At 39.4% G+C, this 16,004-nt stretch overlaps 1 pseudogene; it reads left to right on the forward strand.

Annotated features, from left to right (window-relative positions):
- The first annotated feature begins 3,037 nt into the window (after nucleotides 1–3,037).
- LOC136866879 (signal recognition particle receptor subunit beta pseudogene) lies at nucleotides 3,038–3,745 on the forward strand (annotated as a pseudogene).
- The last annotated feature ends 12,259 nt before the right edge of the window (nucleotides 3,746–16,004 follow it).

Below are 16,004 nucleotides of genomic sequence, written 5' to 3' on the forward strand. Positions count from 1 at the left end.
GTTTTCTTTGATGTTGCCATTCATGGAGTTTTGGAGCAGTTGTCGCGAGACGATACGACAGATTTGGCAGACTGAGTGGAGTAACCCCGCGTGTCGTACAGGACGGCATTTATTCACACTCCTACCGAATGTCCCACGTTCTCCGTGGTTTACAAAACATCCTTATACTCGACGTCATATTACTAATCTTATACGTATGCGGCTTAACCATATGTGCACGCCGGATCAATTATTTCGGATGAAGTTGGTCGCGTCTAACCTCTGTAAGTGTAGTACGTCGATTGCTACCATTAATCATATACATTTTCAGTGTCCGTTACTTGAAGTTAGCAGGCGTAAATGGTTACAACCTTTTCTTCGAACACAATTCGCGTTACCTACTCAATTGACGTGTTGGATAGTCGATCCCACGCCTACTACGGTAGTTGCCCTTTCGAATTTCCTTTATGACACCAACTGTTTACTGTAGATTATGTTCCTTTTTCTTTCCCTTATGTGTCGACCCGGTCATGTGTGTGATTGGTAGAAAGTCGCCAAGTATCGACCACTATGGCGTGAAGTCTAGTACCTCGTGTCCTTGTGATTTTCCTGTGTGGTAGATTTGTAGTTGAATTCATAACCCCCTGTTTTACATTTTCTTTCTTGTGGTTCCGCCTGCTCCATATTTTGTGTTTGATAATAGGTTGTGTGGCTGGGTATACCACTCCCAAGCGAAGCCCATTAAATTATCCCATCAAGACAAGACAGGACGAATACAAATGAACAGTGTGACGACTCCCTCTGAATCACATGTTAACAAACACGGTGTACATGTTCTCCGCCACCTGCAGCGCTGCTGTCGATAAAAGGGCCAAGTACGCGTGCTTTTCGTCGGCTTACTGTGGAAGTGTGCAAACAGTTTGTGGTCTTTTTCAGTAGTTTTATACATTTTCCAGTTGTATAAGTGCAAAATAGCTGGCATTCACTTTTCATGAACTGAAAAGTGAAAAAGATTATGCATTTGAGAAGTGGGACGTATACTTTGATATATGCTTCAATTTACTACCACATGTGAATATGCCTACAACTTGCAATGTCCCGGGTTGTAATTCGGGTTACAATAAACATTCGAATGATAAGCGTCATTTTTGTTTCACCCCCCAAGAGATCCCACTCTGTTCTCAAAGTGGTCGAAGGCTATCCCACGTCAACATCTGCCTTAAAGTGATAGTGCCCTTAATATAATTTTTCAGTCAGATTAGAGCCATGGCAAAAGCTGGTTGTCAAAGAGAATGCCAAAATCACAAGTACAGCTCAGAAAAAAAATTACAGCACGCTTACCTTTGATCAGCCACAATTATCTTTTTTTTTTTGCTAGTTGCTTTACGTCGCACCGACACAGATAGGTCTTATAGCAACGATATGATAGGAAAGGCCTAGGAGTTGGAAGGAAGCGGCCGTGACCTTAATTAAGGTACAGCCCCAGAATTTTCCTAGTGTGAAAATGGGAAACCACGAAAAAACCATCTTCAGGGCTGCCGACAGTAGGATTCGAATCCACTATCTCCCGGATGCAAGCTCACAGCCGCGTGCCCCTAACCGCACGACCAACTAGCTCGGTCCACCATTATCAAGTTGGGGAGATGAACAAATAGCTCCTTTCACCAGTTCAAAAATTAACATCATCCATCAGTTCTGTGGGTATATTGTTAAACATGCAAGCGAAGTGGTACGCTGTACAGTATGTATTGGTTCTATGCAAAACAATACAGAGGAGGACCTAACAAGTCAAGAAGAATATTTTAACGCATCAAACTATCTTATTTATCCATCGAGTGAATTATTATTGATGTTTTCTCATGTAGAGGAAGTTGTTGTGAGAAATATTAGTGTACAAGAAGCATATGGGGTGAAATATTTCAAGAATGCCTGGATAGTTTACCTTCAATTACTGTTTCTTATAGACTTGGGTGCTGTACTGAACATTCACAGCACTTGATACCAAAATTTATTTTTCATTACATACGATGCCGATTTTATTTCCGAACAAAAGAAGTACGGAAAGAAGTGCAAGCTTGTACGACCGCAAAACATACCCGGAAAATGTCCAAGATGTCCAGATAACTGACTGATGGGGTGAAGTGCTGATAAGATTCATTAATTTGAGCATGTTAATATATAATTTAACTTAAGTAGTTATGTAGGAATTACATATGTATGACATACCGGTACGTAACATCATGTGGGTGCCTGCAGCACGTACACTATTAACAGTCGAACATGTGCTTTTTTAAGGTTATAGCTGATATTTGCAACTGAATTTGATTTTGTGGTGAATTAATGAAATAGCTCTATGCACACATACCCGTTTGACATATTCGTTAAGACACTGACGAACCAATTTCAGAAGTAATGTCATTAAATCATTACTAAGTGTAAAATATTTCCTACGAATTTGTCACATATTACTTTCAAAACAAGAACACTATAATCTTAATTTGCACGAAACACAGATCGCAAATAAACACAGTCATCGGTCACTAAAGAGAATGCACATTCCTCAAACATAACAATAATAAACACACGGTTTTAAATAATTTATTTAAACGATAAATTCCGAATCAAGTCACATCAGATCTCATTTAAAATCACATGTTCAGGGACAGCTGATCCCTGTTTACCTACACCAGCGCCGCGTAGTGTAGGAACATATCAAACAGCAGAAGTCGTCACACTATGTACTTCTATTCGTCCTGGACAAGACAAGATGTTCATTATAGGGTCAGAGACTGGGTAAACCGCTATTCAGCGAAGCCCATTACATTATAACGAACAAGAGGAAGAAGAGAAAAAAGGGGCTATGCTGCATGTCGCACGTGTGGGTTGTGCACATATTGGTCTTCCTTGTTGTGCACGTTGATGCAGACGAGTGTACAGAGCAGGCTATATTCTACTGAGTGTTTACTAACATACACGTACATACTTTGGTTACACCTATGTTACGATTTTGATCGCAGGTTTCATGTGATAAAGAATATACGGTACCGGTACCTTCAAGATGGAAGAAAAGCTTGAATTTTATATCACGACCTTTGTCGTTCTAACTATGATTGTTCTGTTCGTAATTTGGAGCCGAAGAAAATATTCCAGGAGAGATATTCTACTTGTTGGTCTTAGTGACTCCGGTAAAACACTGATGTTTTCTCGTCTACTTCACAATAAATTTGTGAATACCTATACATCAATAAAGGAAAATATAGGGCATTATGCTGTTGGGAAAGATCGCTTGCGAATCATAGACATTCCAGGACATGACAGGTTACATTACAAATTTTTTGATCATTACAAACGTCTCGCGAGAGGAATAGTTTGTGTAATAGACTCTGTAACTTTCCAAAGTGATATACGTGATGTTGCAGAATTCCTATACTGTTTGCTCACAGATCCTGTTGTTGTATCAAATTGCCCCAAGTTTCTAATTCTCTGTAATAAGCAAGACAGTTCTTCATCTGTTAGCAGAGATGATGTGCAAAATATGCTGGCAAAAGAGATAAACACACTGCTGTTGACTAAAACTAGCCAACTTGGGAGTACACATGAGACACATAAAAAGAAGACATTCTTAGGCAAACAGGAAACAGATTTTAAATTCTCACACATAAACCACATAAATGTATGCTTTGGTGAAGCTGCTGCTCTAAACAAAGATGCTGATCAACCTGCTGAATTAAATAACTTGAAAGAGTGGCTTGAAGGAAGTCTTTGATGTGACTAGGTGGGATGTTACTCACTGGCACCATAGCCTATCCAAATTGATGCAGTTGGTGAAACAACTTTATGAAATGTGTTACAGATATTGTGAAAAGGAGGTTGTTAATGTCATTATCTTGCCCACATGCCCCTCAAAACAAGTCACCACCAAAGTTATAAGAGAATTTTAAAAATTGTTAATTACTTAAGAGATTGTAGTACCAGTATATTAAAAAGAGATGTGGTGTTTACACAATTTTTGGAACCCAACTGGGCACCCTAAATACAACAATAGGCCTATATTTTGGACTGATATTGAAGTCTAAAGACCTACTCAGCCACACAACACAACATGTATTGTTATCAATAGAAATAATGTTTTGAATACCGGTATGAAAAATTTGGGGTAAAAGAACGTTCAGCATTTGTTTGTTCATAGTCTACTGTTGGCACAAACGTGGTATGAGTGTGTTTAATAGTGAGCTGTAGTCTAATGTTAAAAATAGCCTTGTAAGAATACTCTAGAAGATAACTCACTCAGTGAGGACACTGTTTCAAATAGGCGAGAACCACTGTAGATCATCTCAGTATTCCATCCATTCTATCCTTGCTAATTATGCACCGATTGATTCTTATGTCGTCATACTTGTGCAGATAAGCCTAATAACTCTCTCTCTCCCATCCTAGAAAATTAACACAGAATCCTCAATGCTGCAATGTGTACCTTTATTCTAGTCATATGATGTACAACAGATGGTGATGCATTTTTCAAGATTCTATTGTTCAAAATTACACAGGTACAGAATTTTTTTATTTTAATAGTGCGATATGAGAGTTTTACTTAATTACCATTCATATCATGGTTAAATTATGAAATGTGCAGTTTTTTAGGTATTTTTCTTACTGCCTTCAGAAATTCATATAGTTTACAATATTCTCTAGATGCAGTTACATTACTGAAAATAGCTGAATGTGTCATTACGTGCCGTGTATTTATGTGGAACATTTATGGGTACACGACTAATCATAGTGTTGATGGGAATTAAATGTGCATCAGAAAATATGATAATTCTGGCCAGGCAGCTATCCTTAAATAGGGAATAGAAAAGGTTTAAGATTGAAATCCCCACCCAGCCAGGAATTGATCCCAGGTCCCTCTGAACCAAAGGTCACTATGCCGAGCCTTCAGCTAAGGAGCCCTACATGAATTACATTAAAACACCACTTACCCTTTGATGCACAACGTGGGTCTGTGAGGCCTGGTGCCATATGTAAAGTTCAATATTTCTCTTGGTTTCTTCAGAATCAACCTGTACCTCACTGACATTTTGACAAATGTTGTTAGTATTGTCTCCAGGAATGAAAAGCTCATTGGATAACTATTACTGCGTTTGATGCAAAATAATTGCTACTAACTCACTATTACAATAGAAGGGCCTAAGAGGCCTACAAAATCTTCTTACTCTTTCTAAGTCTTTAACTCTCGCAGGTGATTATTACTAATGGTAAGTTCCATTAAATGTTGGCACCATCAGGTGTAAGAAGTTCAATGCAGTGAGCAAGTACGAGCTGTCGGGGCTATTTGCCTGAAAGCAAGTTTACTTATCAGTGGCTTAAGATTGTATTCTGTGTAAAGAATGTATAAAATAATTAAAAGAAATGCGTATTTATGACTTCATCTTGAATTTATTTTTATTTACCTAGATTTATTGGTTAGGCACCTCACTATTCATAATTCTGGAGCTACCGAAAACTACATTAAAATCATGTAATAGAGGTGCTTTCCTCTAGTATACAGTGTTTAGTCAAAATTGGACCCTTGACAAGTATTACAAGGGTAACTGTGAAGTTGTTACTGTCTACTTCTAGAAGTTGGCAGGCCTGGAACAACTTCGAACTATATAAACATAGTGTTGGTGGAGCATGCTTTGTTCATACAAAGGTTGGTCCAAATTGGATTAGTCTTTTGTGAGTTTCTTAAGAGTACCGTAACTGTAATGTTAGTACAACATATTACTAGTGGTTGGCAACACAGGAATGACCTAAAACCTCATTATTTGTGTATTGGTGGTGTGTAATATGTAGGCCTACGTGTAAATTTTGGAATAAATTAGGCCAGATGTTTGGGAGATTTTCAAGGGTAACTGTGAGGTTTGTTGGTAACACTGCAGTGTGATCCGAAAATGTCTATTTATGATTATCTCTTCTCAAATTTATTCATATTTGCCTTGTTTCATCACAAAATCCAGCTTTAAAACAAAATTCACATCTATTTTAAGTATGGGCCTCTGAGACCCATGTTATGCATTAGGGTAGAATGAACAAATCATACATCTGTGATTCATTTCCCTATGGCAAAATTAACAGCAGATCTGAGAACATTAAAAAAACTAAAAAATACAAATCTGCAATTACCAACAACTGTTTGAAATGTCTACAGATAAGGCTGATCATAGAAAGGATTAGTAATTTAACAGTGTAGAATGCATCTGAAAATACCTAAATGTTTAGCAGACCATTAAGGTAAAAGAAAACCAACAACAATAAATTTTGATATAATCAATTAGCCTATAGAAAGATAGGAACACTTTTATGGAATAAATACAATAACACGTCAGCATCAAGGTAAGAGACAGTCAACCTCTAGGCCTATATACTGTCACCCTCAGTTATTGCCCATGATCAGCAATGAACAAATATTCCTGATGAAAACAGCGTAGTAACCACCTTGATATAATGCCACTACCACCACCCACCATTGGTAGCACAGGTATAGACGTGTTGTACCAGTGTTAAAAGTATACCCAATATATCACAAAATGTTGATTTAAAATTTTTGGCAGGAACCCAGAAACTTTCGTACTCAAATGGAAACATGGCTCTTACCTGATCCTTTAGGAATGTGAACAATCTGGATGCTACCAACCCTCATTAGTAGCACCTTGAGTGGCATAGATTTACTATACCTGCTCTGGAAGAACGATCATGCCATACAATGGGAATTTCCTTATGGCATATCACTGTGAATTGTTTCTGAGAACTGCTTTAGAACCTTGGACAAAGCAATTCGAGGGTAAAGAGCTTTGCAGTAGCCCACCTTGACCTGTTATGAACTTCAGTCCTGTCTGTATTTCTATGTTATCTGCCCTCTGCGCGCAAGTTTCTACTTTGAATAAATGAATGACATTAAGTGTAACAGAGATACAAGAAGTGTGTGCTTATAAAGAACAGTATCCTCCTACTAGTCAGCACAACACTGCAAACCATTTTTCATTGTTGTGGGGGAAAATCATAAGCAGATGAAGAAGTGTTGGAGACATTTTAAGTAAAACCGTTAAGTGGATGGATGAAAGATCTCTGTGAAAAACTGAAGTGCCAAGTGTGAGAAGCTAGAAGTGTTGGAGACATTTTAAGTAAAACCGTTAAGTGGATGGATGAAAGACCTCTGTGAGCCAAAAAACTTAAGTGCTTAACTAACAAAAGTCCTGAAGTGTACAAACAGAGATTGACAACTGCTAGTAACAGATTAAAAATAAAGACTGCATACTTGGGACATATGTATCTCAAAGAATACCAAATAACCTTGTACAGTTGATTTATAGATGGGAAGGTCAAAGCTACTTACTGTCAAGAATTTGCTACACACAGCAACAAATTGGCCAGAATACAGCTATGGTCACTAATGGATGAGCATAAGAAGTTCTTTAACGTTCGGGTAAATCTAACGATACCATCAAGACTGAGCCAGGATCGAACCTCCCAACTTGGGCTCGGAAAGCAAGTCGGAGCCACTCGCTTGTGTATTCTCCACAATGTTTCAGTCAGTAATATACGTAGGTCGAGTCATAAGTCTTCTTCTTCTTCTTCTTGAAAGGTGTGGTTGGACTCATGTGTTATCGTCTTCTTCTTCTTCTTCTTCTTGAAAGGTGTGGTTGGACTCATGTGTTATCGTCCAGTCACGAATGTGTTATCGTCCAGTCACGAAAAGAGTCATAAGTCATGGCAACTATTTTTTTTTCTTGCAAACAGGAGACAACACGGAAAATCTAAGATATGCACTTGGAAACGTACGGTATGTACTTGTGTATGATGCCACTAGATGGTGTATGTAAACAACAGTGTGGGTCTAAGCATGCCCCCAATTTCTGTGTGTGAGTGAGAGCGTCACAAAATGGAAGTCAACAAGCAGGAGCAACAATTGTATATTAAAATAGCAGTTCTCCATGGCAGAAATGCACGCCAATGCCATGCAGAGCTGCGGGAAGCATTAGGTGTGCATGCCATGCCCTATAGAACAGTGACGAGGTGGGTGGAGACATTCAAAGGACAGTGTAACAACATTTTGGAGAGAGGTGTCACACGTTAGCGATACATATGCAGTGGTATTCAGCGCCAGCCCCACCGCGGGCAATGCACAGTAGAAACTTTGGGTGATTATTTCGAAGGTCTGTAAACAGTGGAGACCCGTCCTTTGCACCTAGTCTTGTGTATTTGCTGTCTATACCACAATAAAACAATGTTTACCAATGGCCTGTGTTCTGTCACTTTCCTACAAGAATCTCCTGAAGTCAGAATTTGTCTTCAGGCACTATGCATAAGTACATGCCCTATATTTCCAAATGCATTTCTTAGATTTTACGTGTTGTCTCTTGTTCGCGCGAAAAAAAATAGTTGCCATGACATGACTCGACCCTTGTATTTTATAAAAATTCCTTGAAATCTATCTTATTTGCATACTCTTGAAATAAATTCCTTGCAGATATATTCAAATTTTCTTTATAAGACAAGATCTCCCATCTACACGCCTTCTCTGAGCACATTATTTTAAAGGCATTTTTTAAAAGATTTATTTTGTCAATTACCATAATTATCAAATACAAATGTCATCTTATCACTGGTGCAAAATTATGCAATTTTCCTTAACAATGATAACTTTATGAATCTTAGCCTAACATAATACAATCAACGCTCACAGTAAAATTTGCTATCAATCACTTTTGAAAAGTCTGTTAGATTATTGAATGTGATGTGATTTTAAAAAACTAAACTGACTTCACTACATATTTCTCAACAGGAAATGAATTACCTACCATATTGAAAGACTTCCCTACAACTGGGACATGGTAATCCTCAATGCATGTGTGCATGCATACACAAAACATTTATAATACCAACATAATTGGTCTGTTATTGAACATCATAAATTTTCCAGCTACTCATTCCTGGTTGCCAGCAGTTTGCCCCAGTGTGCTAAGTTGGGCTCATCAGTTGGTAAAGAGCACACCCATGACTAGTGCATGTAGTAGAGAGCAGCAACAAAAAGTTATTTCAATTCCTACACCGCAAGGGGTAGGCGGGCCATCAGCCGAATCAGCAGCTCTTCGGCCTTTGAAAATAGAGGGGAATAAAGCGATTTTAAATATAGGGGAGTATGTTTGTATATACGTAAGGAGATACGTGGAATTTATATGTGTCCTGGCGCAGAGACCACCGCAACCCCCAAGTGAGCCCCAGAGCATGCCTGCATCGCACTCGCCATAGTCTCCCCCCGCTACACCCCGTTTATTGATCAAATTAAATAAAATGAGATATATATATTTAAGTTATTAAAGTTCGAAGTAAGTCATTGTGCCGCTTCTTTGGCACTAGAATAAATCAGCAAATAAAACAATGTATACAATAGCAAAAATAGAAACGAAGCATATTTGCAAATACTAAAATTAAGTAACACAATAATAAGTATATACAAGAACTGTTAACATACTGGGTTGGAGTATAACAAGTGCTTGAACAAGTTCAATACGAACAAAAGAGCATGATATTGTAATAGTGCCATCTATATTAATGGCTGAAAGAGATGAAAAATGAAGAGCAAAAAGAAGAACATACTGAATAACGCTACGAGACACTGTCGAGAATGTGAAAGAGAGAACGATCTGTAATGACGTAGGTGATGATAAGAAACATATAAATGCACTGGATGTAATGCACTTCACAGATGGTACTGGTGGTACCATTATGGTATGTCGATGGAGAAGGCAATGTTCCACTGCAACCAGGATCATTGTGAGACTATTACATGCAAAATAATAAATGTAAGGCAGGATGTTGCGGTGGTAGGGACGGGTGGGTGGAAATTAAGAAGGCGCTGTAGGGAATAGGTAGGAATGCTGAGGAGTACGAGTGTCATGAAAAATAGCTTTACTGAGAGGGAAAGTGGGAGAACTTCTTGAATAACGGGATTATTATTACGGATTCCAGTAGTATGGTAGTTATAGCGCAGGGAATGTATATGTGTGAGGATATTAGGAAAGGTGTGGAGTAGGGTGTCGCTTATTTTTCAAAGTTTTAATTTTGCAATCCATAGGTTATTGTTTTATTCATTTGGGCCTAAAACACCCAAAAACATTTTTTCCTTATTTGGAACAGTGCAACCCATGCCGACTCACGCGCAAACATGTCCACACAAGTAGCGTCACGAGTGGCGCGCTCTCATTGTTATTGCCAGTGCTGGATGAAGGTGTTTCGGGGCCCTGGGCTATTTAAAAATGTGGGGCCCCTTCTTCGTAACATCACGTCAGACTAGCATACTGAAGTCGTTATAGAAATACTTGCACTTAAATTAATGAATAGGGAAGTATTGAAATAGACTACACATTTCCTCTATTTTTCATGTGAATATTTCATAATGCCAAAGCATATTTTACATTTGCCTCATCATCACTATCAAATCGGCATACAAAACAGAACTTAAGTTTTTTGGCACAGCTAGGATATTTTCTATCCATTTTACAAAAACATTACAGTTGTAACTTAAGAATGGTTCAATAATCAGAGGTGAACTGGAAATTCTCCTCCTGATGCAAAGATATAGTATAGCATGCGCATTCCACCGTGCTTCCCCTGTCCCCTTCCGCTCACTTCCTAGACCTCTTCACCCCCTTCCCCCTCTGCCCGTACTCGCAAGCTGCCAGATTTAAATTTTCGTCAACAATAACCTTTACAACAATTACAGTGCGTAAGTAGCGAGGATCCGTGTCTCCGGACGGTAATTGATTCTAGCCATGATGAGATACTAAATCGGACAACTGATAAGAAGGAAGGAAGAGTGCGTGTTCGATATTTTGCGAGCGTAAATATTCATATACATGCACGGAGGTGGAGCAGCAGGCCTTCTTACACAATTTTAGGTTCAGCCAAAAGCCGGGGCCCCTTGGCACGCGGGGCCCGGGGCTGCAGCCCCTTTAGCCCCCCTCTTAATCCGGCCCTAGTTATTGCCACTTAGTTTTCGCTTATCGCGTAGCTAGCACGGATTGTTTTATATTTAGAAGATGTCAGTGGAGCTAAGGAGCAATAAGAAAAGCATTTTCTTGGTTGGTGAAGTATAAATCACCAAATAACAGGTGTTTTTTTATTTTGAAGTAAAGGCACTTGGTGCCTTCTATACTTTATTGCATTTAATATGTCTTAATGATGCGATATTACAACTTGATGACGGGCATGACTGTTGCATGCGTAACCATTTTCAACAATACAAAATCATCTGACCAATGGGCAATAGGCTTGGAAAGTGCCAACTTCAATTAATGAAATACATTTGCAAAAATTAAAAGTCTCTCATGATATCTTGCCCCCCTTGAAAGGAGTTCTTTCAACTAACTATTGTAATCTTATACCTATTGTAAAAATACTTATTCTTAACATATGCATTAATACAAAACTCTATACATACATATTTTTTATCATTAAAAGAAAATAATATTGAAATTATATCGTTGATGAAAAATAACACAAAGTTAAAGATATCACAGGAAATCTTGAATTCAGTTCTCCTTGTCATCCCCTTCAATGGGAAGAGGGCATATTTTCTTGATGCTTCGGGTGAAAGTTCCACCAGCCGTCCGAACGGTGACAACCCTCACCTCACCATCTCGTCCAGTGCTACCTTTGGGCCACTCTAGAGGAGGGATGTTGTTCTCAATTAATAGCACCAAAGAATCAACATGAATACGTCGATTGGTATCATGCCACTTGACGCGTTTTTGCAATTCCTGCAAGTATTCTCGCTTGCCATCTCTGCCAAAACCGCTGCCGAATTTTCTGCAAGTGCTGCCAACGTGACAAGCGGTTATCGGGTTCTCTCAACAAATCCCTTTGCACGGGTTGCACGATCAAGTCATTTAGAAGAAAATGTGCTGGTGTTAAGACTTCTAAATCATTTGGATCATTTGGCAAGGGAGTAAGGGGACGTGTATTTAATACAGCCTCTATATCGCAAAGAATAGTGTAGGTTTCTTCGAAAGTTAGCACGCGTCCCTGTGTTTCAGTCAGTAAATGTCTTTTCATCATCTTTACAGCTGCTTCCCACAATCCCCCAAAGTGGGGTGACCGGGGAGGAATGAAACTCCACTGCATCTGCTGCTGAGCGAGTGAGGAGGTAATGGCCGTTGACCCCTTTTCCAAAAAGGATTGGATATCTTGAAGTGCGTTGGCTGCTCCAATGAAATTCTTCCCATTATCAGAGAAAAGCTGCTTGCACAAACCTCTTCTCGCCGTATAGCGTTGCAGTGCAGCTAAGAAAGCTTCGGTCGTTAGCTCTGACACTAACTCCAAATGCACTGCCTTGGTACTAAAGTATGTAAATACAGCTACGTAGCTCTTGTAAGTATGAATGTGGCCTCTTCTGTGGCTTTCTCTTACAGATATTGGACCTGCAAAGTCCACTCCCGTGGTAACAAAGGGTCGAACAACTAACGTAACCCTTTCTTTTGGTAAATCTGCTATGCGTACCTCTGGAACTGTAGGATGGTAACAAAAGCACTTCACACACCTCTTGACAATCCTTTTCGCTTCTCTTCTGCCGCTGATAGGCCAATATCGTTGTCAAGTTGCATGTAGCAGTTGCTCTGGGGGACAATGCTTAATACGACGATGTTCATTCTCCATGATCATTCTGGTGATGTGATGATTTGCTGGTAGAAGCACAGGATGTCTCTGTTCTGATGTTAGCTCCGAAAAACGAAGCCTTCCTCCAACCTTAATCAATCCGTCGCTATCCAGAAACGGACTGAATGACTTTAGAGAACTCTTCTTTGGGAGGTCTTGATTTTTAATTAAGCAATGTAGTACTTGAGGGAATGCTTCTAATTGTGTCCCTTTGACTACCTGCTTCTCTGCTTTACAAGTTTCTTGTATTTCTAGTGAACTTTTTTTCCTTTCTGGCGGTTTGAGTTTGCAATTATATATGAATCTTTGACAATATGCTACTATACGGCATAATTTCGGAAATGACGAGAATTTATTCAGTAGAATGCTGGTTGATGTTGCTGTCAACGTAACTGCTGTGACCTTCAGATCTGGTAGTTCTGTTTAAATTTTTTCTGAATGCTCTGGTTCTTGACGTTGTGTGCGAAGCCAAGAAGGTCCACTCCACCACAGCTTTTTATCTTCGAGTTCTGCTGAAGTAATTTCTCTTGAGAGAATATCAGCTGGATTTTCAGTCGAAGGAACATGCTTCCAGGTGGTTGCATCAGTGGCTTCTTGAATCTTCGCAATCCTGTTTGCCACGAATGTCTTCAGCAGCCTTGGCTCAGTGTTGATCCATCCCAAAACAATTGTACTGTCACTCCATAATCTGATCTGACCAATTTTTTCTTTCAAAGCACTCACTGTTGTTTTGACAAGTTGTGCAAGAAGAAGGGCTGCCTCCAATTCGAGTCTTGACAACGAAATGGTTTTTAAAGGAGCTACTTTAGTCTTCGCGCAAAGTAAATTGGAAATGTAGAGACCACTTTGCGTTTGACAAACTGCATAAATGCATGCTCCAAACGCCTTCTCTGAAGCATCACTAAATCCAAACAAATCAAAAGAGCCAGAGCAATTCCCAGGATTTATATTTCTCATAATTCTGATGTTGTTCAGTCTTTCTAATGACGTATAGTACGCGTTCCAAATCTGAAGGTGCTCTCGAGACAATGGCTGATCCCATTCAAATCCATCTACCCATAAGTGTTGCATCAACAACTTCCCTTTGATCAGTACTGGACCCACGAGTCCTAGTGGATCAAAAATCTGTGCGATTTTGGAGGCGACTTCTCTTTTGGATCATTGTGACTGCTTTGCCAGCTCAACTCGAAACTTAAGGCAATCCCAGAGGAGTCCAAGAGTCATACTAGCTTCACCTTTGTCTAAAACCAGTAAAGTCCCTTCGTCGCTTTTGCTCTCCAAATGTTGCAAGATCTCTTTGCTGTTGGACCTCCATTTCCTCAAATGCATTCCACAACTCTTGAGTACATTTTGTATTTGCCGCCGTAGCCTGATCACGTCTTCTAGAATATCCCCTCCACTTAAGCAGTCGTCCATATAAAAAACATCGCGAATAGCCTTTGCTGCTGCTGCTGCTGGAAATTCATTTTCATGAAGAGTAGCCAATTCATTTAAGCATCTCATGGCATGGTAAGGTGCCGATGCTGTTCCGTATGTTACTGTATTCAACTGATAAATCCTCACAGGGGCTGAAGATTCCTCTTTCCACATAATATGCTGTAATGCTCGATCTTCAGCATGGATGAGGATTTGCCGAAACATCTTTTCCACATCTGCCGTCATGACGTACTTATGGCTGCGAAATCTAAGTACAATGTGAAAAAGATCTCGCTGTAAATTAGGTCCTGTCATGAGCTTGTCATTGAGTGATGTTTTTGCCGAGGCATCAAATACCACTCTGACCTTTGTAGTGTCACTATCTGGACGTACCACTGGTTGATGGGGTATGAAGTATGAATTTGGTACATCTTGATTTTGGTTTCTTTCCATCAAGCTCATATGTCCTAGTTTTTCATATTCATTCATGAAATCTGCATAAGCAGTCTTGAGTTCAGGGTGTCTGCTTAATCTCTTGACTAATGATTCTAGTCTGTTGAGTGCATGTATTCTTGATTCTCCGAGGATGACATCTGGCTTAATAGGGAGTCTTACGATGAATCTACCTGTCGTATCTCTCGAAACGGTGTCCGTGAACAGTCTTTCACATATTCTTTCTTCTGATGTGTAATGTTGAATCTCCGGAATTGCTCCTTGTTTCCAAAATTTCTCCATCTGATCTGATAATTGTTGATTGCTAATTTTCATGCATGTTGTTGTTGATCCTTGTTTGTTCTCAAAAACTTCACCACCTATAATCCAGCCTAATCGGGTGTTTTGCAGAGCTGGTTGTCCATCAGCTTCATTCTTGGGTGGACCTATGACTATTTTCCAATAAAGTCCTGCACCAATTAACATGTCGATGTCTCCAGGCTTGTTGAACGTGGGGTCTGCCAAGCGAATGTCCTTTGGAATAATAATCTTGTCCTTCTTGATATCCAACTGTGGCAATCCTCCTGTTATAGTTGGCAAAACTAGAAATTCTGCTTCCAACTCAAACCCGTCATTCCTTGAAGCGAGATGTACTCTCGTAATCCTTTTTGTTTCCAGTTTGGAACAGTCTACTCCAATGATCTGTGTGTTTGTCTTGACATTCGGTAAACCAAGTTTCTTATACAGACCTTCCTTTATTATATTTGACTGAGATCCTGGGTCCAGTAAGGCTCGGCATGTCATTCTTCTTCCGTGAACATCTTTCACATAAATTAAAGCTGTTGACAAAAGTATTTGTGATGTTACTCCTTTCGCCAAGCTCACATTGAGTGAAGCAGGTGAATGCTGAGATTCGACACACAGGTTTATGGGCACTTGATCTTCAACATTTTGTTTCCGTTTGTCATCTTCCTCAGCATATAAAAGTGTGTTGTGAAGAAGTCCACATTTCTTGCATTTTGATCCTCTGCAATTTCTTGCAATATGTCCTGGTTTCAAACAGTTATGACACTGTCCTTTTTCTCGAAGCAGTTTTCTTCTGTCTTCAACTGATCGCTTAATTAATTCTTCACAAGTAAAAATGGGGTGACTTCCACCACACAGATTACAGCTTGCCTGAGACGTCGTCATAACAACTTTCTTGCTATGTTGGCTGTCCTTAGGATTTGCCTTGGTTTTGTTGTGATTTAACAGCATATATGGTTGGGAACACTCAGTTAAAAATTTCAAGAAATACTCCAATGTTGGCATCTTCTCTGGAGTGTTGCCTTTCACCCTTTCCTGCCAGTCTCTTTGCTCAATGAAATCCAGATGCTTCTTTGCTAGATGAATAACCAACGTATCCCAATATTGTACAGGTTGCTTCATTGTTTTTAATGAAGGCATGTGAGTTTGAATATGAAACTGTAATTATCTGTGTG

Source organism: Anabrus simplex, chromosome 3, assembly GCF_040414725.1.
Source record: "Anabrus simplex isolate iqAnaSimp1 chromosome 3, ASM4041472v1, whole genome shotgun sequence".
In the NCBI taxonomy this organism is placed as follows: domain Eukaryota; kingdom Metazoa; phylum Arthropoda; class Insecta; order Orthoptera; family Tettigoniidae; genus Anabrus; species Anabrus simplex.